This window comes from Narcine bancroftii, chromosome 3 (genome assembly GCF_036971445.1).
Source record: "Narcine bancroftii isolate sNarBan1 chromosome 3, sNarBan1.hap1, whole genome shotgun sequence".
Taxonomy (NCBI): domain Eukaryota; kingdom Metazoa; phylum Chordata; class Chondrichthyes; order Torpediniformes; family Narcinidae; genus Narcine; species Narcine bancroftii.
Window position 1 is genome coordinate 237,589,788 of NC_091471.1, and position 23,411 is coordinate 237,613,198.

Here is a 23,411-nt window from a genome sequence, read left to right on the forward strand (position 1 = left end):
ATAAAGAGAGAGAGGTGTCTATATACTATATATATCTACACACACACCCACACACACACACCCACACACACCCACACACACACACACACACACACACACCCAGACACACACACACCCAGACACACACACACCCAGACACACACACACACACACACACACACACACACACACACACACACACACACACACACACACACACACACACACACACACTTAGCTTTTTATTGAAGTGTAGAAAGTTGTTCGGTGCCAGTGCTGGGAAGTGTTGCTTCTGATGTGACTGGGAGAATGGGTTTGAAGGTGAACCACTTTGAGAACCTTTCCTGAAACACTGCCATTGCACAGGCTGTTAGATGTGGCAGTGACTCAGCTGTACACATTGGCCCGTGGCTATGTCACTCTCCGGCTGACCAGGGTAGAAATCAAGGAGGAATGAGTCAGGTTCTGAAGGTAGGTAACAACACCATTATCTAAAGCATTACTGAGACAGTGTGGGAGTCAGTGCTGGCCACAGCAATTCCCTGGTTACAAGGGAGTCAGTGCTGGTCATGGCAATGCCCTGTTATGGGGTAATGGATGCCAGCTCTTCCTTTGATACCCACCTTCCCATTGTGGGTGCTTGATCTGCTATTGGAATTTCTGATGGAATTGGAGCAGGGAGGTAGAGTGCTGGAGAGTGGATAATGTCGTATGGACCTCGTGGCACAGAAGGAGGCAATTGAGCCCACTGGCTTGGAGCTGCCTTCTAGTAAAGCAATCTTGTCAGTCCCATTCCCCTGCATTTAATCCACAGCCCTGCATATTATACTCTGGCGCCCTATCAAATTCCCTTTCAATGCCCTAATTAATTCACTTTCTACCACTGAATTCCAGACCATCACCACTCTCTGCCTGGATATATTTAAGACTTTCAGCATGGAAACAGGCCCTTTCATCCCACGAGCACAAGCCGTCCCATTACACCCAATTGGTACCTTTGGTACGTTTTGGAGGGTGGCAAAAACCGGAGTTCCCAGAGTCACAGGGAGAACGTATAAACTCCTTACAGACAGTGCAGAATTCACACCCGGTTGCTGGTATGCTGTAACAGTGTCTGGGCACTCTCCAACTGGATGGCATTAACATTGCCTTCTCCAGTTTCCATTAAACCCTCGACCCACCCCTCCCATCTTCTTCTCCAGTCTTTTTCCCTCCCTCCCCCCCCTGTCTTTTCCTTCTGTCTCCTTTCACAGAGCCAAAACCTTTCCTCTTATCCATGGATGTCACAGTTCGCGTAGTGGTTAGCTCAATGCCAGTGCTTGAGACCAGGGTTTGAATCCCACACTATCTGTAAGGAGTTTGTACATTCTCCCTGTATCTGCGTGGGTTTTCCCTGGGGGCTCCAGTTTCATCTCACTGTTCAAAATGTACCAGATAGTTGTAGGTCAGTTGGGTCTGATTGGGTGGTACGGACTTGTGGACTGAAAGGGCCTGTTATTGTGCCATATGTTTAAAATTAAAAAAAAATCAATTTAACACTTTTTGTCTGATGGTCTGGACTCCCCCCCCCCCCCCCCTCTCATTCTTCCCCCTTCCTTTTCCCAGGCTTTAATTCTGCCTGTGTTTTTTTTCATTCAAACCTTGAAGAAGGGCTCAGGCCCAAAACGTCAGTAATATACTGTACCTTTAACGGCTGAGTTCCTCCAGCATTTCTGTGTGTTTTTGCTACATTCACAGTGTCTGCAGACTTCATGTTTCACTGTCTGAGGTATTTCCACATTGAAAAACTGATCACTCCGTCCCAGCTCACCTTTATGAACTGTGGACCTTCGATCTGTGGGTGACAAATCCGGACAAGGAGATGGGGTGGATGAAACTTTGGCAAGTTTGGGACTAGCCTTGAGAAGACAGTCTCTTGTTAACCCTTTGAGGCTGAGTTATTTGGGAGAGAAGGGGTCCTGTTTCATTATCAGGAGGAGCACAGATTGTCTGCAGCTTACAGAATCAATTTGAAATGGAAAAAGTATCAGTGATTTGTGCTTATTCATTTACACTGCATTCAGGAAAATGATTTCTGTGATCCAATTTCTTGTTTACTCCGTTGGAGAGAATACTTGTTAAAAAAATTGAGTTCTCCTGGCCCATTCTTCCGTTAAAGCAAATCCTTCCATGTTTCTAACACCTCTGTTGCACTGTGGGCCTCTCGATCAGAATCCGAATTCATTGTCATGAACATGTATCATGAAATTCATTATTTTGCGGCAACATCACAGCTGCAGAATTGACATAAATTACATTATAAAAATAAATAGATGAGTGCAAAAGAAGAGGTAAAGTGAGGTGGTGTCTGTGGATCATTATCCATTCAGGAATCTGATGGCGGAGGGGAAGAAGCTGTTCTTGTTCCGCTGGGTGCTCGTCTTCAGGCTCCTGTACCTTCTCCCCGATGGTAGCAGAGTGAAGAAGGCATGGCCTAGGTGGTGGGGTCTTTGAGGACAGAGGCTGCTTTCTTAGGTCACCCCCTCTTGTAGATGTCCTTGATGGAGTGAAGACTGGTGCCCGTAATGGCGCAGGCCGAGTTAACAACCCTCTGGAGTTTTTTCCTGCCCTGTTCATTGGCACCTCCATACCAGTCAGTGATGCAACCAGCCAGAATACTCTCCATGGTTCACCTGCAGAAATTTGCAAGAGTCTTTGGTGAAATACCGAATCTCCTAAACTCCCACGGAGTACAGCCACAGGCGAGCCTTCTTCATGATTGTATCAACATGAAGACCCCAGGATAGGTTGTTGAAGTTCTTAACCCTTTCCACTGCTGACCCTTTAATGAGGATTGGTTCATGTTCTCCTGACTACAACCAGTTCCTTCTTTTTGCTAACATTGAGTGCAAGGTGGTTATTGAGATCCCACTCAACCAGTTGATCTATCTTATTTAGGGAAGAGATTTTTTTTGAAGGAAATGACTTTAAAGGCAGTGGCTGTTCATTCTCAGCCAGTGATCAGCCACAGGGCCCTGTCTACACTACTGGCGGCTGAGTAGGGGAAGCAAGCTTGGCCTCTGGTCGACTAGATCCAGACTGGCTGAAGGAGAACCAGGTATCGGAACCGGGATGCGGTGGAGGCTTCCTAATTGTGTTGGAGGTTCAGGTCTAGAGCTCAGCTTGCCAGTGATTTGGATTGGACTCTTGTGGCTGTGGGAGCCCTGGTGGTGAATCCACAGATACTCGGTGACTCTGAAGGAGACTCTATTCTGCTTCTCTTTCTCTGACTGTATAGGGCGCTGGGCAAATTTCTGCTGATGGCCAATCTTTGTCATGTAATCTTACACCTGTTTTATTACATGACAATAAAGGAATCTGGAAATCTCTGAGTGAACTGCCCCTGCTCCCCTTCAGATAGATGCTCATAAAAGACCAACCTGGAGAGGTGGACTTACAGGTGGACATGGGTGGGGGGAATAGAAAATTTGCACCTGAAATGTATCTGGTCAGGGGTAAAAACACAACGTTGGAGAAACTCAGCAGGCCAAACAGTGAACTTTATGTAGCAAAGATAAAGATACAGAACTAGCATTTCAGGCTTGAGGCCTTCATCAAGGAATGAACAAAATATCAGCAGGTGCCTGAACAAAATGGTGGGGTGGGAGCAGGGGAAGGGAGGGAGGACACAGCAGCAAACAGGGGGAGGGGGGATGGCTCTGTGAATGGAGAGGGAAAGGGGTGGAGAGCTGAAGGAAAGAAGACAAAGGGATGTGGGAAGGGAGAAAGAACAGGGAGTGGGATAACAGAGACTGGTCAATGTTAATGACATCTCCATTCACAGAGCCATTCCCCCTCTCCCTATTTGCTGGTGTTTCCTCCCTCCCTGCTCCTCCCCCCACCATTTTGTCTGGGCAGCTGCCTCCATTTTGCTCATACCTTGATGAAGGGCTCAAGGCCGCAATGTTGGTTCTGCATCTTTATCTTTGCTGCCTAAAGGACACTGTTTAACCTGCTGAGTTCCTCCAGCGTTGTGTTTTTACGTCAACCACGGTGTCTGCAGACTTTCGTGTTTTACCCCTGTCAGGGGTGAAGATGCCACCAAGTCCAGCCAAGCCAGCTTGAAACTGGTCGGGGAAGGAGCCTCTGTGAGGAAAGGGACTTGAATCAGCAGTGAGATTAAGGCATCTGTCCATTCCTTCTGTTAGTCGCTGCTTCTTCCAACTGGATACCACAAAAAGAAGCCAGGGAGGAATTGGACAGACCATCAAAGAGTGTTGACACATCTGCCATGAGATGCCACTTGTTTGGGCAATGCCGAGCATTTGAAGGACAGTTGGAACACCATGGGAACATCCATGCTTGTTACTCATTCAGACCAGCCTTCACTCAGATTCGCTATCAGCACTGATTATCTGGTGCTTCATTCTTTGCTGCTTGTGTACCTTGCTGTGTACAATTGGATGTGGCATTTCCCGACATAACAACAGTGAGTGCTCTTCAAAGAGAACGACTTTCATGTCTATAGTGCCTTTCACATCTCTTTCAAGACCATCCAATGTGCTTCACAGCCTGTGAAGTAGTTCTGAAGGGTACTCATTGTCGTAACGTAGGAAACAGCCAATTTGTAATCACCCACAAACAGCAATATGACAACGACCTGATCGTCTGTTTTCATGATGTTAATTGAGGCCGGGACACTGAGGTTAGCACAACAGCTCTTCTCCAAAGGAGAGATCAGAGGATACCGCGGGTCAAACTCTCACCCAAAGGCTCACATCTCTGAAGGTGATGCATACTCACGGTCCTGCATCCAGTCATTGTTCTCATGGGTCCGGAGGAGAGACGAACTTAGAGAAGCAAGAGTTTCCTCCAAGCACATTTGAAACAAAACCCAATGGCTGAGATGGTCTATGATACAGTAAGGCGGGGAAGATGGGCAAGTTGTTCCCATTGGTGGGGGAGACCAGAACTAGTGAACGATGCCTCAAGGTTCAGGGGAGTAGATTTAGGGTGGAGATGAGGAGGAACTGCTTTTCTAAGAGGGTGGGGAATCTGTGGAATTTGCTGCCCATTGAAGCAGTGGAGGGGACCTCAGTAAATAAATTTAAGACGAGGGTGGATAGATTTTTACATAGTCGGGGAATTAAGGGATATGGGGAAAAGGCAGGTAGGTGGAGATGAACCCATTATCAGATTGGTCAGGATTACATTCATGGCGAGGCAGGCTGAATGGCCGACTCCTGCACCTATTTCTTATGTTTTTAAGGTGCTAAGTAAATGAAAATGACTCTTTTTCTTTTCTTGATGCCCAAAAGTGGGACAGGGTATCCTGGTAGCAGTGGTGGTGAGGAGGCCTGTGTTTTCCCCTCTGCACTGTTGGTGTTTCGAGAAGTGCCATGAAACACTGGCTAAAGAGACCAGTGACCCCAATACTGAATGCCACTGGAGAAATGGATCATTGCATTGACTGGCTCAGGCACCTTGGAGGCAATGGATAACACTCATTTGGAAGGTTGGATTCTATTGGGAACTCACACTGGCACTTCAGTTTTACCAGCATGTGGGAGATATATTTGACTTGCCAGACCTTGCTGGACTTTGCTGTATTTTCCACCTGTGGTACTCACCTGCCCATTCCCAATTCAGAGGCTTAAACAAGTTGACCCTTGTCAGCCAAGGGTCCTGTAGGGTAGAGAAGCTCCAGGCCTTCATCCCATGTATCACCCAAGACCCCAACCTCAGTAAAACCACACAGCTTGTTCCTGTCAAAGGCTCCATGGCCTTTGTTTAAGGCAGTGGCTCTCAACTTTTTTCTTTCCACCCACATGCTACTGTAAGTAATCCCTTTCTAACCACAGAGTACCTATGGCACCTTAAGTAATCATTTTCTAACCACTGGACCCCTATGTCGCGCTGGTCGGGTTTGAGTGCAGGTCACTGGAGTCTTGTCTCTTTGGCAGTTACACCACTGTGCTGGCTCCACCCCCCCATCACCCACCCATCAACACTCTGGCACAACACATGCAGATGAGTAGCTGGTGCTCGGATGTACCCAACACGCAGCCTTCTGTTTAGTTGAGTGTGCATGAGGTGCCAAGATGAGCTTTGTCAACCAAACCACCATAACATAAGAACATAGGAGCAGGAGTTGGGCATCAAGCCGGCTCCGCCATTCAATGAGATCACGGCTTATCTCCAACTCCCTGCCTTTTTCCCGTACCCCTTAATTCCACGACTAGGTAAAATTCTGTCCAACCTTGTCTTAACTATATTTACTGAGGTTGCCTCCACTGCTTCAATGGGCATCAAATTCCACAGTTTCACCATCCTCTGGGAAAAGCAGTTCCTCCTCATCTACGTCCTAAATCTACTCCCTTGGATCATGAGGCTATGTCCCCTAGTTCCCATCTCCCCCACCACTGGAAACAACTTCCCTGCCATTATCTTATCTAAACTTTCATAATTTTATATATTTCTATAAGATACCCCCCTCATACCAGCGACCTTTCAACCTGATTTAAACCTAAGCTGGAAAGTCACTGCCTTGTATTTATGCAACTTGAAAGTCCCTTGAATAAATCTCCAATGACCAAACCTTTGCTCAGATTGTGATATAACGTGTTAACCCCACCCCACCTCCACTGCCAGACTTGAGTCTTTATTCTGATGCCTTCCTCTTCTGCTCACACCTTGAGGAAGTGCTCAGGCCCGAAACATCAGTAATATGTCTTTACCTCCTATGGACGCTGGGAGACCGACTGAGTTCCTCTAGCGTTTACTGTGTGTTTTTACGGAAATCACAGCGTCGGCAGACTTTCGTTTTTCACTCTTTTCTCACCAAATTTCTTGTGCCTGACATTTCTGTGAGTGGATCCCATCAGTCCACCTCTACCCTCACCCCCTCCCCCCATAAACTGCATTCCTCTTATGTCTAAAAGATTTTTATTTTGACAGAGGTGTCCCTTTAATAATAAAAGAAATCCCTGGAAGACCTCAATGTTTTGAGAGTGCCGATAATTTAATCAAGTTTATCAAAGGCAGGAAACCTTAAGGGTGATAGTGTTCTCAACACAGTGGGCGATTTTCACCAAATATAGATGTGACCTCTCGGTTTGCTTTCTATCCACAGCCAGATTGGGGGGAGATGATCATTACAGATTAAATCTTAGAACTTGGGACTTCTGGGGCATGAGTTCTTTTTGTTAACTGAACTTGTAAAGTAAAGCAAAGCAACTCGGATTTTGCTTTCCAAAAAAAAAACGGGCAGGAAATTGCTAAAGTTGAAAAGAATGTGCAAAGTCCAGGCAACTGGATCAAACGCTAGTGGGGTAAATGAACTGACACACTGGCGAGATGAAAGTGACCACACTGGTAACAATAGCGAAAGAAATAGAGTATTTATAGATGCAAGGAACATGCCAAAACTTCTTCGTTCAGAGTTGCTTCCTTTCACCCATGATGTGGTTGTCAAAGTAAGAGAATGTTCCATTGTCTTCAGTTTTCTTTAGCTCTTCAAAGTTCATCCTTGTGATCTGTAACAAGGCAGCAGACTCTTCTGGAGATTCAAGGTTCTTTCATTGTCAGAAAATAATACAGAAAATATAATATATTTAATTTCCTTTAGTCCACTGCAAGGCAGGTGAAGATCCACCATCATCAGAAATTGCCCTGCACCCCTTAGAGTCAGTGAAAAAGAAGCCAAAGAGAGCCCTTCACCAAGTCACTGAGTGTCCGTGGAGTGGAGCTCCTTGAGATTCTAACTGTTGGAGGAGCATTCTCTGACTCCACACCAACTTCTACGTAAGTTTTAATGGATCCTCTAATGGTGGACAACAGGAATGATGTAACGTGATGCACTGAGTTGTGGTGGAATCTTGTCCAGTTATAAAAGTTTATGTGGCACAAAATGATTCATAGGGGCACTATCCAACCATCTTTCTCATTTACTCACATACGGGCGAAACTGTTCAATCTGGGATTGAAAATCCAAAGGTTTAAAATTGCCAGATAGAAAGTTCCCCCAACTTTCCATGGTTCTGAAAGGAAACTGGAGATAGGACTGGGTTTTATGGTTCATTGTGATCAAACCAATAAAGTCCAGATTGATGATTAGTGAAAGCAAAACAGAGTACATGGAGCACAACTGTGTGTCATTCCACACATGCATTGAAAGATATTAGCAGGGTTGGGTGACCATATTGGACTTTTGGGTTAAGAGATTAGATAAACTAAGGTACATTCTCTGTAATTTCTTTTACAACACGGCCGAAGCTGTTTTAAAAAAAATGCACAGAAGAATGAGGGGATATCTGATGGAGGACTCCAAAATTATGATGGGTATAGACCAAGTAGGCTTTTCTACTAAGGTTAGGTGAGTTACAAACCAGAGGACATGTGTTGGAGTGAAAGGGGTGGTTTATTGGGAACATGAGGGGGGGAAACTTCATCACACAGTGTGGTGGGAGTGTGGAACGAGCTGCCAGCTGAAGTGGTGAATGTGGGCTCGATTTTAGTATTTAAGATAAGTTTGGACAGGTACAAAGATGGGAGAGGTATGGAGGGATATGTAATGGGTGCAGGTCAGTGGGACTAGGCAGGATAATAGTTTGGCAAAGACTATTATTTCTGTGCTGTGGCGTTCTAAGCCAATTCCGGCCATTGAAACCTGTGCCACCCAATTAAACTAGAACCCATATGTTTTGGAGGGTGGAAGGAAACTGGAGCCCCTGGAGGAATCCCATACAGAAACGGGAAAAAAGTGCAAATTCTTTACAGTGAGGGATTCAAACCAAGGTCGCTGGTGCTAACTGCTCCAGTAACCGTGCTGGTAAAGGGTTAAGATGTGGTTGATGAGCAAGGAAAGCTATTTCCAAGGATTACTGTCAAACAAGGGGGCACGGGATAAAAATTAGACCCTGCTCTTTCAGGTGTCAGTAGAAAAGTTCTGAAGACTGGTCATAGTTTGGAGTCTATTTGCAAGTTATTTGGGTTAATTGTTAAATTAAAATCTAAGGTTGATAATGTTTTGATCATCAACAGGTGCTACAGGTTAAAGACAACATTGGGTGGGGAATACAGTTGAGAGATGAGCTGTGATCCTAATGAGTGGATGAGCTGGCTATGAGGTTAAATGTAGAGTTTGTGGAACAGCATGGAACCCTGGTTGGAGCTCATACTCAGGGAATTCACTCCAGCTCTCGGGGATTATTGGTTTGGGTTAGGGTTAGGGTTAACCCTAACCCTAACCCTAATATGGCTCCCAGTGAAACTCAGAATCAGAATTTAGGAACAAGTCACAAAATTCGTTGTTTTGCGGAAGCATCACAGGGCAAACATTTCTATAAACCGTTTTACAAAAATAAATAAAAAATAGTGCATGAAAAGTCAAAGTGAGGCAGTGTCTTTGGTTCATTGTTCATTCAGGAATCTGATGGTGGAGGGGCAGAAGCTGTCCTTCTGCCGCTGAGTGCTCGTCTTTAGGCTCCTGTACCTTTTCCCCGATGGCTGCAGAGTGAAGAGAGCATGGCCTGGGTGGTGGGAGTCCTTGAGGATAGAGACTACTTTCTTAAGACACTACCTCATGTAGATGACCTCAATGGTGCCCATGATTTCGCAGGCCGAGTTAACAACCCTCTGGAGTTTATTCTCGTCCTGACTGTTGGCGCCTCTGTACAAGACCGTGATGCAACCAGACAGAATGGTCCCCACAGTCCACCTGTAAAGTTTTTGAGAGTTTTCGATGACGTACTGAATCTCCTCAAACACCTCACAAAGTATAGCTGCTGGCGAGCCTTCTTCATGATTGCATCGACATAGAGGCTCCAGGACAGATCCTCCGAGATGTGGACACCCAGGAATTTGATGTTCTTGACCCTCTCCACTGCTGAGCCCTCAATGAGGATTGGCTTACGTTCTCCTGACTTCCTCCTAAAGTCCACAATCATCTCCTTGGTTTTGCTAATTGAGTGTAAAGTGGTTGTTGTGACACCACTCAACGAGCTGATCTCTCTCCCTCCTGTACGCTTCCTCATTGCCGTTTGTGATTCTGTTGACAACTGTGGTGTCATCGTCAAATTTGTAGACATCACTGCAATTGTGCCTGACCACACAGTCATGGGTGTAGAGTGAGTAGAGCAGAGAGCCACATGAACATCAACGCAGAGGGTGCTCCAGCTCAGAGGCTCTACAGTGCAGAAAACAGAAGTATCGCCGTTGTGCAGCAAGTGGGCTAATGTGCTGAGATCGAATATCAGGCTCTTGGGTCAGAACATAAGGAACCGAGGATTGCACCCTGTTCCTTGCCTGGGTGTTCGTGACACGGTACACATTCAGAGGCACCGCATTAGTCAAGATTTCAAAGTTGACATGTCGCACCTCTTAATGAGCATAAAAGTTAATTTGAATAAAAAGGAAACACAGAATTGCACCAGCTTTGCAAGGAGTTTAAATAAGTATTTACCAAGAACTATATTGACTTAATTACTTTAATTATGATAGAGTTGTTCACAGATTTCTGCATATGATGAAGTAATTAGATATTTGGCTTTGGCTCATGAACAACTACGAAAGTCTTGAGCTATTCTTAGATTCAATCATCGTTGGGTCTGGAGAAGCCGTCAGAAATGAAAGTATTGAGTCCAGGAGTTGGGATGTTAGGGTGAAGTTGTGTAAGACATTAGTGAGGCCAAATTTGGAGTATTGTGTGCAGTTTCAGTCTCCGAACTACAGGAAAGATTGAAAGAGTGCAGAGAAGATGGTTGCCCGGACATCAGGAACTGAATTACAGGGAAAGGTTAAACAGATTAGGACTTTATTCCCTGGAGCCTAGAAGAATGAGGGGAGATTTGATAGAAGTACACCAAATTATGAGGGGGATAGATAGAGTAAATGTAGGTCGGCTTTTCCACTGAGGGTAGGTGAGATACAGAGGACATGGGTTAAGGGTGAAAGGGGAAAAGTTTAGGGGGAACTTCTTCACACAGAGAGTGTGGAATGAGCTGCCAGCTGAAGTGGTGAATGTGGGCTCAAATTTAACTTTTAAGAAGAATTTGGACAGGGACATGGATGGGAGGAGTATGGAGGGCTATAGACTGGGTGCAGGTCAGTGGGATTAGGCAGAAAATTGGTTCAGCACAGACTAGAAGGATTGAAAGGGCCTGTTTCTGTGCTGTAATGTTTTACATTTCTAAGCAATTTTAATGATCTACCTGGCTTTCTCTGCTACGTTAGCACACTGAGATGGACTCTTCCCGTGCATGGGAAGGATATAGGTTCTCAACAATCATTAAGATGAGCAGACATTGGAAGACATGTTGGATGTGCTGCATTCTTCCTGTGTTCATCTTGTGCTGGCATTTGGGTGCCCGCTGTCATGGGCAGCTAGATGGGTAAAGATGTACAACAAAGGAAGGGTGCAGGGGTCGTACATGATGACCATAGAACACTCATCAGCTCCAGACCTGCAACTTCACTGCAGCTTCCAACAAGATTCTGCTGCCCCATAACTTTCACTTGGACTCTCTGGTGCCTTCTGAATCTTTTCAAGGAAGTCCTCTTCAGCGAACACTGCAAAGTTCCTGCACATCATGTGCTATTAATTGGAATAATTGGCTTTGTTTTCCATCATTCAATTTCTCCTTTCACAGAGTCCAAATTAATTCTCACCTCTCCTCTTATCATATCCAATTAATACCTGTTGTCTGTTGGTCTGGACCCCTCCCCCTCCCATTCTTCCCCCTTTCTCTCCCCAGTCTTTAATTTAGGTGCTTTTTGCTCATACCTCGAGGAAGGGCTTAGGCCTGAAAAATTGGTAATAGATCTTTACCTCCTATGGATGCTGCGAGACTGGCTGAGTTCCTCCAGCATTGTAATGGCAGTTCAGGTTTTTGTGAATGTTCAAAGTTATGAGGGATTTAATAAAAAAATGGGCCAGCCAAAGACGCAAGCTCAAGGCAAGTGATCGGGGAGAATGCTGTGCACAGTGAGGAAGGTGCTGTTTGATAGCAAGATGAAAATTCCATTTGAACCTGCTTGTGAGAGAGAGCTGGATAAACTAATTGGGCAAATGTGGGGTGGTTGGGCACCTACCTAGAGATTGGAGACTTGGCACCTATGTGTACACTGGGCACCTATCTGGAGATTATATCAGGGACCTATATGCACCCCAGGTGCCCACCCAGAGACCGCCACCTACCCAGAGACCAGGCACCTACCTAGAGATTGGAGACTTGGCACCTATGTGTACACTGGGCACCTATCTGGAGATTATATCAGGGACCTATATGCACCCCAGGTGCCCACCCAGAGACCGCCACCTACCCAGAGACCAGGCACCTACCCAGAGTCCAGGGTCAATCAGGGCCTCACTTTTCTATTTCTGTTTTTTAACCATTATCATTCATTGGAACATTGCAGCATTCGGTTGGCAGTGAACAGTAATCACGACGTGGGCACTGCATGGGTCACTGATTTTATGGGAACATTTTGTTCAAATCTATGTATTGGTTTATAGGTGTAAAATGATAGCTGGGTAAATGTTCATCCACGGTGAAGTCTGTCTCGTCATATCCTGTTACATCTAACTTCACATGTTTGGGAGTGTGGTGTGTGCGTGCGTGTGCGTGCGTATGCGTGCGTGTGTGTGCGTGTGTGTGCGTGTGTGTGCGTGTGTGTGCGTGCGTGTGCGTGCGTGTGCGTGCGTGTGTGTGTGTGTGGGCAGTGACATTGGATTTTCAACAGCACATTTGAGAACTGAAGAACATTACAGATAAGTATGAGAGTCCACCATACTGGAGCCCAATGAGATTGGTCTGATTCCTGGTCCAATCGCCAGCCTGCTCTCCATTGTCCTTGATTCCACCAGAGATGAAAACTCTGGCCATGTAAGGGATTATATCTGACACTGCCCACATGGCTCTCTGTGGGAGATAATTCCTTGGGGGGCAGGGTTAGTGCAACACCACTACAGTGCCAACGACAAGGGTTTGAATCCCGCACTGCCTGTAAGGAATTTGTACATTCTCCCGGGAGCTCCAGTTTCCATTTAAAATGTACAGGGGTGTAGGTTAATTGGATAGCACAGGCTGTATTTTTAAATTAAAAATTAAATTAAATTATTGTTACTGTACGTTCCTACACATAATATTTAATGTTCTATTTTTTAGCAAAGTCTTTAGTTGTACAGATGATTCAGCTTTACTTAGGCAGGCACATAGATGCGTGGGAGGTAGGGAAGGATGCACATCAGTATCCCCAGGGGCTCTGGTTTCCTCTCACTGCTCAAAATGAAATGTAGGTCAATTGGGTGTAATTGGGTGGTATGGGCTCGTGGGCCAGAAGGGTCTGTTACCGCGCTGTACGTCTAAATTAAATATTTCCTCATCTCCATCACAAATGGATGATCTCTTACCTCCTTGGTCTACATTTCAACGATTTTACATTGTCCTGACTTCTTGTACAGGATGAGGTCGAAAAGCAGCGAATTGTTATATAATGGAACAGCAAGCAGTTAATTATTCTTTAATTTGTTTTGGGAGCTCAGGAGTCAGGTTGAGTGAATGTGAAGACAATATTATAATGGATTATGTTGAAAATGAAATGTGAGATGTTTGCGAGAGTTGGCAGGCTCTGGTGGAGAAGGAGGGATAGCGGGGAGTGGGTGGCCTATGAGGGGGAGGGGTAACAGTGGTCTGCGAGAGGTAACTGGGAATGGGTGGTCTGTGAGGGGGAGGTGTAATAGAGTGAGTGGTCTGTGAAGGGGTAATGAGTGGGTGGTCTGTGAGGGCGTAGCCGGGAGTAGGTGGTCTGTGAGGGGTAACTGGGAGTGAGTGATCTTTGAGGGGGTAACTGGGACCGGGTGATCTGTGAGGAGGTGGTCTGTGAAGGGGTAATGAGTTGGTGATCTGTGAGGGGTGGTTACAGAGTGGGTGGCCTGTGAGGGGGTAACTGGGAGTGAGTGGTCTCTGAGGGGAGTAACTGGGAGTGGGTGGTCTGTGAGGAGGTGGTCTGTGAAGGGGTAACGAGTGGGTGGTCTGTGAGAGGTGGTTACAGAGTGGGTGGTCTGTAAGGGGTGGTTACAGAGTGGGTGGCCTGTGAGGGGGTAACTGGGAGTGAGTGGTCTCTGAGGGGAGTAACTGGGAGTGAGTGGTCTCTGAGGGGAGTAACTGGGAGTGGGTGGTCTGTGATGAGGTGGTCTGTGAAGGGGTAACGAGTGGGTGGTCTGTGAGAGGTGGTTACAGAGTGGATGGTCTGTGAGGGGTGGTTACAGAGTGGGTAGTCTGAGGCGGTTGCTGGGAGTGAGTGCTCTATGATGGTGGGGGGGGGGGGTGTAGGTGGGATTGGGCTAAGCTCTCAATCTTGGAGATATTTGTCTGTTATCTAAGGCCTCTCAGCTGAAACACCTTAAAGGAATAATTTTAGATTCAGATTTATTGTCAGAGAACATACATGACATCACATTCTTTTCCTGCGGGTCAGGCAGAATTACCACTTAATGGCAGTGCAAAAAAAAACTGTACTCAATGTATATATTAAAACAGATAAAGAAATGTAAACAAACTGTGCAATACTGAGAGAAAAAAATACAAAAGTAAGAGTCCTTAAATGAGTCCCTGGTTGAGTTTGTCGTTGAGGAGTCTGATGGTGGAGGGGGAGCAGCTGTTCCTGAACCTGGTGGGTGCGAGTCTTGTGGTCCCGATATCTCTTTCCTGATGGTGGCAGCAAGAACAGAGCGTGTGCTGGGTGGTGTGGATCCTTGATGATCGCTGCTGCTCTCCAACGGCAGCGTTCCCCGTAGATGCTCTCAATGGTGGGGAGGGTTTTGCCTGTGATGTTTTGGGCTGTGTCCACTACCTTTTGCAGGGCTTTATGCTCAGGGGTATTGGTGTCCCCATACCAGACCATGATGCAGCCAGTCAGCGCACTTTCCATCACACTTCTGTAGAAATTTGCCAGGATTTCCAATGTCATACCAAACCTACGCAAACTCCTGAGGAAGTAGAGGCACTGATGTGCTTTCTTCATGATGCCATTAGTGTGTTGGGCCTATAAGAGAGTGGGTGATCGGCTGTGTGGAGAAATAGTCTGAGTCTCTGCTGGGATTGGGAGGGGCATGGCTCCTGAACTTACCACCAAGCTCTGCTGCTGCACTTTAACACAACTCTGTCAGGTGAACCACTTGGTAGTGAGAGTCACAGTCTTCATTGAACAGGGGACTCATTGCACAGAGGTGGAGGCCTCCAAATGTCGAAGGCAGAGTGGTCATTGCATTATCCTGAAAACATTGGTGCACGTGGTCAGTTTTTAAGAAAGAGGGCTTCAATATCTGTCAGCATGTCACGTCAAGTTTATTCTCATCTGATTGTGCAGTATAGCCAGATGAAACAGCATTCTCCAGTCCTCGGTGCAAAAAATGCGGTCACACAACCACTCATAACACACGTACAAACAATACACATGGAGGACAAGTATTTAGATACTGTATACAAACAAATAAATAAATATTGTTTTACGAATATGAGAGACTTGGACGGTCAGTGTGAGCAGTTCTTTTAGTCATTCAGCCTTCTCATTGCCCGTGGGAAGAAGCTGTTCCTCAGCCTGGTGGTGCTGGCTCTGATCCTCCTGGATCTCTTCCCCGATGGGAGCAGTTGGAAGATGAAAGGGGTCCTGAATGATTTTGCACACCCTCTTCAGACAATGATCCTGGTAGATCACGTCGATGGGTGGAAGGAGACTCCAGTGATCCTCTCTGCCACTCCTGTAGTCCTGTGGCTAGACCTCCCATCCATTTCTCTGCAGCAACTGTCCCACACTGTGATGCAGTTGGCCAGGACACTCTCAGCAGAGCTCCTGTAGAAGATTGACATACTGGTAGCCTTGTCCGCTTCAATCTTCTCAGGAAGTACAGTCGCTGTTGTGCCTTCCTGACAATTGAGGAGATGTTGAGTGTCCACGATACGTCACTGGTTAAGTGAACTCCAAGGAACTTTGTGTTCTCTACCCTCCACTACTGGGTTGTTGATGTGTAGTGGAGGGTGGTCATTCTTGGTCCTCCTGAAGTCCATGATGATCTCCTTCATCTTGTCCACAATGAGACTCAGGCTGTTAGCCTCGCACCATTTCACGAGATTTTCCATCTCAATTTAACAAAATGGCAGAACGCGGTTTAAATATTTCCAAATTTTTACACATTTGGGACTGTTTATACGCAGAGAGAACCACAAAAACCAAACATAAAAAAGATGCTGAATAAAAAGGATTCTTTGATAGTTCAGACCCTTCCTGGAGGAATAGGAACCCTGTGCAAGGCTTGTTTTGCCGATGTGAAAATGTTGTTTTTAACTGTGAGTGGTTTATCGACATGGGCTGGACCCTGTGTGGGCTGCCCCCTTGGAATACACTCATGCCTGTGTTACTCTGTGTAACCTCTGTGACTCTGCTTCCTGGAGCTCTCTCTCCTATTTTTCCATCAGGAGTTTTATTGCCATGAGTGGATCTGACAGGGTACATGCCTGGTGGCATCGCTGAACAATATGGGATGAACCATGGGGAAAGGAGGGAAACAGCCTCATGTTACTCTCTGTACAAGTCACAGGGATTATCCATTCTCTGTATTATTGTGAATACAAACTAAAAGTAGTGGGCAAGGCTACCGGTTACCGTCATGTCAACCTTCTGCAGGAGCGTCCTGGCCGGCTGCATCACAGTGTGGGACGATTTCTGCAGAGAAACGGATCACAGGACCATAAGCTCGGCAGAGAGGATCACTGGAGTTTCCTTCTCCCCACTCCATCGACGTGATCTACCGGGGTCATTGTCTGAAGCGGGTGCGCAAAATCATCGAGGTCCCCTTCCACTTCGCACACAGCATCTTTCAGCTGCTCCCATTGGGGAAGAGATGCAGGAGGATCAGAGCCAGCACCACCAGGCTGAGGATCAGCTTCTCCCCACAGGCAAAGGAACGACCAAAGGATCTGCTCAGACTGACCTTCCGATATTTATTGATTTATTTATATATATGAATACTTGTCCTGTTTGTCTGTATGTGTGTCTGCGTTTTGTGTACTGAGGACTGGTGAACGCTGTTTCGTTGAGTTGCACTTGTACAATCAGACAACAATAAACTTGACTAACACACCCTGTGAACATTACAGCGTAAATGACATGCTGAGTAAATCACAAGGTTTTTGATGTACACATATCACTCTCCAATCCTTCATGGAGTTCAGCATACTTTCAATATTTGGTTTTCCATATAGCAAATGAATAATTTATAGAATAAGCTGTGTATATTCTGTATGAGGTAGATCATGATGTATTAAATGTTCCATGTGTTACCTACCACCTCCTCTGCTGTCAGATAGGTCACATTAGCATATTCTGGTGTTTCATTGGTGGTGCAGTGGAGTGTGTGTGCACTGTCTCTGATGGGGAACCCATTTACCAGCTGGGTCCCTAAATAACATGGAAGGAGAAAATGCTGGAAAGACTCAGCAGGTCCATCAGCGACAGTGGTGAGAGAAGCTGTACTGATGTCTTTGGCCGATGATCTTTCATCAGAACGAGAGAAAAGGTTGATTCAATAGTTTAATTGTCCATTATTGAACCTTGTTTAAATTCCCAAATAATTTTACAGTATAATTCAGTAAAGGTGGGAGTTCAACTCAGAGTCAAGATGCTGGTTATGTTGGACCCAAATACTGATTGAAATCTAAGGAGAGATTATACAAACTAGAGCTGCATTGCCAGAAGTTCAAAGCTTAAGGTGTGATTTGATTGTTTTTGTTTAACATATTTGTGGTTTTATCATGTTTGGTGGAGAGGGAATTTGCTTGTCACAGACAAGGGAAGAAAGATTAAAAATCAGAACCATCCCTTTCAGGATTGAAATTTGGATAGGCTTCCATGCACAGAGAAATTTGGAACCCTTTCACAAATGGCAGCAGAGAGAGAGATTCAGGCGTCTGGGTCTGTACTCGCTGGATTTTCAAAGAATGAGAGGGGATCTTGTAGAAACGTATAAAATTATGAAATGCATAGATAAAATAGAGGTAGGTACATTGTTTCCATTGGTGGGGGAGACCAGAACGAGGGGACGTAGCCTCAAGATTTCAGGGGAGTAAATTTAGGGTAGTAGATTTAGGATGATGAGGAGGAACTGCTTTTCCCAGAGGGGGTGAAGCTGTGGAATTTGCTGCCCATTGAAGCAGTGGAGGCGACCTCAGTAAAAATATTAAGACAAGATAGATTTTTACATAGTTGGGGAGTTGAGGGATATGGGGAAAAGTCTGGTGGAGATGAGCCTGTCATCAGATCAGCAATGATCTGATTGAATGGCAGAGCAGGCTTGACGGGCCGAATGGCTGACTCTGCTCCTTTTTCTTATATTCTTATGTGGCATAAATTTGTGAGTAATGGCACTGGACATTTTTTTGTTAAAGGTTTGCTTCCTGAAAAACACAGATAATTTCAGATTTGCTGTATCACGTAGGAAGTGGGAGAAACATTAGATTAACTTTGATTGAATTTACCATGTTTAATCGCATAATGACGCTGACACGTTGCGTTAGTTCAACCGACCGAAAAATGTTTTGCCGCTGATTTTTGTTTGTTCTCAACATCTGATGCCTCTTGCGTCAGTGTCCAACAATAGTTGGCCAGCACTGATGGATTCCAATTACCCTGATACAGCTTTTGCATGGTCGCAACATCCGGTGAAACCTTTCACCGTGTTCGTCACTGACTGCACCAAGATCAAGCAGAGAAGACGTCCATGTGCGAATGCAGAAAATGAATTTTCGATGACACGTTGTACTTCATGGTTTTGTCTGCTTGACGGAGACGCAAAATGTCAGGAAATCATAAAAATGAGCTGTATCTAAAAAATCGTAGGTGATAGGAATAAAATACACCCAAAACTGTTCAGGAAGCAAAAGTTTTGTTGTCCAGAGATATTGTTTTGCTATTGATCAGAGATAATAGAAAAGTGATCTTGGAACACACTGTTGTGTAATGGTGTCATGCAATGGTGCAAGAGGTTTCGGGGTTAACTGCCCTCTTCTCATCTCCCATCTAACTGATTTCTTCCTACGCACAATATTTTTTAATTTTAATACTCGGCAAGTTAAACGAGCCTAAGTTGGTTAACATTTGATTTAACCACTGTCCGCAATTGTGTTGGAGAATTCCCTCCCACAGATTCATTAAACATCAGGATCAGGGAAATAATGTCATCTCTGTAGGCTTTGTCCCGTAGTTAGTCCCTGTCCCACATCCCTGCAATTGATTGACTGACTTGCCTATCTCCACCTTACACCAATCAGATGGTGAAGAGAGTTTTCATTTACCAACAGCAATCCTTTACTCTTCCAATAATTAAAAATCCAAATCGTTCATTTTTAAAAATGGCCTAACTTTTGATTTGCTTGGTGTGATGTTTGATGGACTAAAGATTTGTTAATATTTCCAGAAAAATCCATAGAAATCCTGGAAGATTGGCCTCAATTGAGATAATTTAATATACATTGTCGCTGGTGTGTCTTACATTCCTAGTGTGGCTGCAGCAAGAATGTTGATATATCTATAAACTCTTGACAGAGGTCCTGTGGAAGGTTGATGCAAAGGTGGCCGGTGGCCTTGCCCACTTCAGTCTTCTCAGGAAGTGCAGTTGCCTTCCTGAAAAGTGAGGAGAAGTTGAGTGTCCAATAAACTCTCGTATTGTTACCACCCCCCCTCTCCCCCACCCCCAGTTGAGGTAGTGATTTAGTTTGATAAGTCAGGCATGCAGATGATCTTCCCAAGAGTGATCACAAAGGAAAGCCAGTGAGAAGTATGAGGACAGCTCTGTCTATTAGGTAATTTTTAAGGGGCACTTTGTGACGTGTGGGGAGGCAGTTCCATGACCAAGCTAACACTGGAGAAGATTTGGAGATGTTGGAGGTCTTTAAGGCAGAAGAAGGGCTGACGGTAGGGGAAGGCTATGGAGCAATTTGAACACAAGGATGGGTCAAACGGTGAGGCTGATCTCAGCAAAGGACAGTCAGGAAACTCTAGCTGACTGGGTGGTATTTGGAGCCATTGAACATATACACCTCTCATCAATGAAATGTGTCCAACATGGTTAATGGCAGAATACCTAACAATGGAAGAACAGAGGGACTTGTGTTCCAAATCTATAGATCTCCCGAGGTTACAGGTTGATAGGATAGTTAAGAAGACCTATTGGATACTGGGCTTCATTAGTCAGGGAATCGAGTTCAGGAGTCATGAGGTCATGTTGCAGCTCTACAAATCTCTGGTGAGACCACACTTGGAATATTGTGTTCAATTCTGGTCACCTCATTGTACAGAGAGGGGACACAGGAGATTTACCAGGGTGTATTAGAAAATAAGTCTTACAAGGCAAAGTTAGCAGAGCTGGGACTTTTCTCTTTGGAGCGAAAAAGGATGAGAGGTGACTTGATAGAGGTCTACAAGATTCTGAGAGGCATAGATAAGGTGAACATCTAGAACCTGTTTCCCAGGGTGGGAGTAGCAAACACTAGAGGATGTCTGTTCAAAGTGAAGGGAGGGAAGTTTAGGGGAGACGTCAGGGGTGTTTTTTTTACACAGAGGGTGTGGGGGCCTGGGATGCCTTGCCAGGGGTGGTGGTGGAGGCTGGAACATTAGGGGCATTGAAGAGACTCAGACAGGGACCTGATGTTTTCCCTAAACTCTTCTCCCTTCACTTTGCTCTATCAGAACTTTGAGTGTCCCTGTGAAGATACCTAAACTAACTACTGCTACGCTCCCTATTGGGGAATTCTGCAGTCGCTGCCATCATTATGGTGTTTTACAGCAAGGATACAGGTTCTTCAGCCCATCTAATCCTCTAAAACATCTTTCCCTTCTACGGACTTGTCTTTTGTAATATTGCACCTCTTACCACTTCCTCTGGCACCTCATTTTCCGTACCCACCAGCCTCTGCATTTCTTAGTTCTGTTTTAAATCTTTCCCCCTCACCTAAAATCTATGCCCCCTAGTTTTTGACTCCACAGAACTCTGTGATGATTTACCTCATCTATGCACCTCATGATTTTATAAACCTTTATAAATCCCCCCCTCCCTCTGAGCCTCTTGCATGTCTGGGAAAAAAAAAGAGTCAACCTTGCTGAGCGTCTCAAATGTCTGGGTTATCCCTCCTCAGCCCCCAATAATCAGGGGAGAAAGGTGAAACCCTACTCATCCTCTCCTCTCCTCACCCTTCAGTCCTGCCGACATCCCTCTGAATTTTTCCTCCACTCTTTCCAGCTCAATGACATTCTCAGATAGAACATAGAAGATAGACAATTCCAGCACAGTACTGGCCCTTCGGCCCACTAATTTGTGATGACCTGTGTAAACCTGTTCCACAACAATCTCACACCTATAATCCCCTGGCATTGAGTGGCACTAGTTGGAGGGAAGGGGGTGTGGATGGGTGGCTTTCCAACCTTCTCAGGAGGAGGGTCTAAACAGGAAAGAACCTACATTTATGCAGAGACCTTTATGATCCTCATTCCATAGCAGACCATTTGAAACTGATATGGGCAGATCCCACAGAATAGATTCAGCGATGTTGATTGAGGGGTACATATTGGGAGGGGAACTGAGAATGCCCTTCTGACAAAGAAAACACTGGCATCTTCTCTGTCCAACTTAGGGGCACGTCATTTCAAGACCTCTCCCAATAGAGCACACCTCCACAACACAGCTTGGGGAAAGACTATAGAGGGTCTCGGGAGGGATTTAGAGAAGAACTTTCAGTTTAGGGGCCTTGGCCACAAAAGGAGATGCATTAACAGGGAGTGGTGTAGGTCATTATTGGACGAGGTTACAGGAAGGTGGTATGGGACATGATAAGGGTTCGACAATGAGGATGATGCTGGTGAATCTAGTGAGTGAGAGGAGATGGTTGGGGGAGGGTGGTAATGGGAGAGGGGCTCGATTACATGAGCTTCTGTGTTCTGCATACTCAGTCGATAAGGTTTTCTTACAGTTCTTAATCAATACTCAGATGATCTCACAAGGCCTCTGGATTCACCCCACCTCTCTCCATCCCTCTTCCCATCCACTCCTCACCCCTTCCCCACTCTCCCCACCCACTCCCCTCCCCACTCTCTCTCTCCGCCCACTCACCCACGCTTACTCCCCACTTTCTCCCCACCCTCTCTTCCCGCTCCCCCTCCCTACTCTCCCCACCCTCCACTCTACTTTTCCCTATCTCTGCCTCTTCTGGCACAACCTCCCAAGTCTGTCCAATTTGCATCAGGGCCCCTCGGGAAGCAGAGGATGGTCGGGACTGATTTTCTTTTTAAAGTAAGTTTGAAACCTTTACCTTAGCTTTGCAAGTGTTCTATAATCACACATGGAATGATTCATGATTACAGAACATCAAATTACAGCACCCAGACCTTTCTGGCTTAGTAAATACAACTTGCCTGGCAAGTTGCTAATGGCCCGTTGAACACCAGACTAATCACAGGAGGGAAACAAAGTTTCAGAAGGAATTACCTCAGCTGTGAGAGAGAACTGGTGGATATCAATTTTAATCAGTCCACCACTGACAGCTGTGGCTTCCACTGCTGTATCCTCAGCTCTGGAATTCCTTCCCTGAACTTCACCTCCTTCCATGCTTCTTGAAATGACCTCTTTTGTCTCTGGCTGTAATATCTCCCAGATGGCTTGGGGTCATCTTGTTCAGTCGATATCATTAAGTTGGAAAGAGTTCAGAGAAAGTTTCTGGCATTGATAGGGCTGAGTTATGAGAGGGCAGATCAGCTGGGACCTTTCTCCCTGGACTGAGGCAGTGGGATGAAAGAGGTTGAGAAAATCTTGAGGGGCATAGATAAGGTAGTCAAGTCAGGTCTATTGGCATCAGGTTGCAACTCGAAGAAACAGCGTTCTCCGTTCCTTGGTGCAAAACACACAGACACACAATCTGACATAACACACGTACAGATAGACATGCAGGACAAGTGTTCATAAATATAAATAAATAAACATTGTGTTGTGAGTTTTGGATGGTTAGTGTGTAAGGAAAACCAGGCTTTTACTTAAATGTGCTGTGGCCCTGAGGTGGGGTCAGTATGGGTTCCATTGAGAAAAGCTAGTTTGTTTCAGGTGCAACAGGTTATCAAGAAGGAATGTTGACCTTCCTTGCTCCAGCATTGAACAGAGGAGAGGAGAGGAGAGGAGTGGTGAGGCAACACCTGATACCCCTCAGGTCCCTGATAAATCTCTAATCTTAAACCTGTACCCTCCAATTTTAGATTCCCTTATTCTGAGGAAAAGGCTATGATTTTGCTGCAGAGAAAAGGATTGGAGGTTAATTCACAGGACCATAAGAGAGATCACTGGAGTCTCCCTCTCTTCCCTCCCACCCCTCCCCCCAGCATCGATGTGATCTACCAGGATCATTGTCTGAAGAAGG

The 23,411-nt window shown here is 45.6% G+C and overlaps 1 protein-coding gene across 6 annotated transcripts in view; it reads left to right on the forward strand.

The window, feature by feature from the left end:
• The window catches only part of nfixb (nuclear factor I/Xb), a 310,864-nt gene that overhangs the window by 58,688 nt on the left and 228,765 nt on the right, over positions 1-23,411 (forward strand). The window lies entirely within an intron of this gene.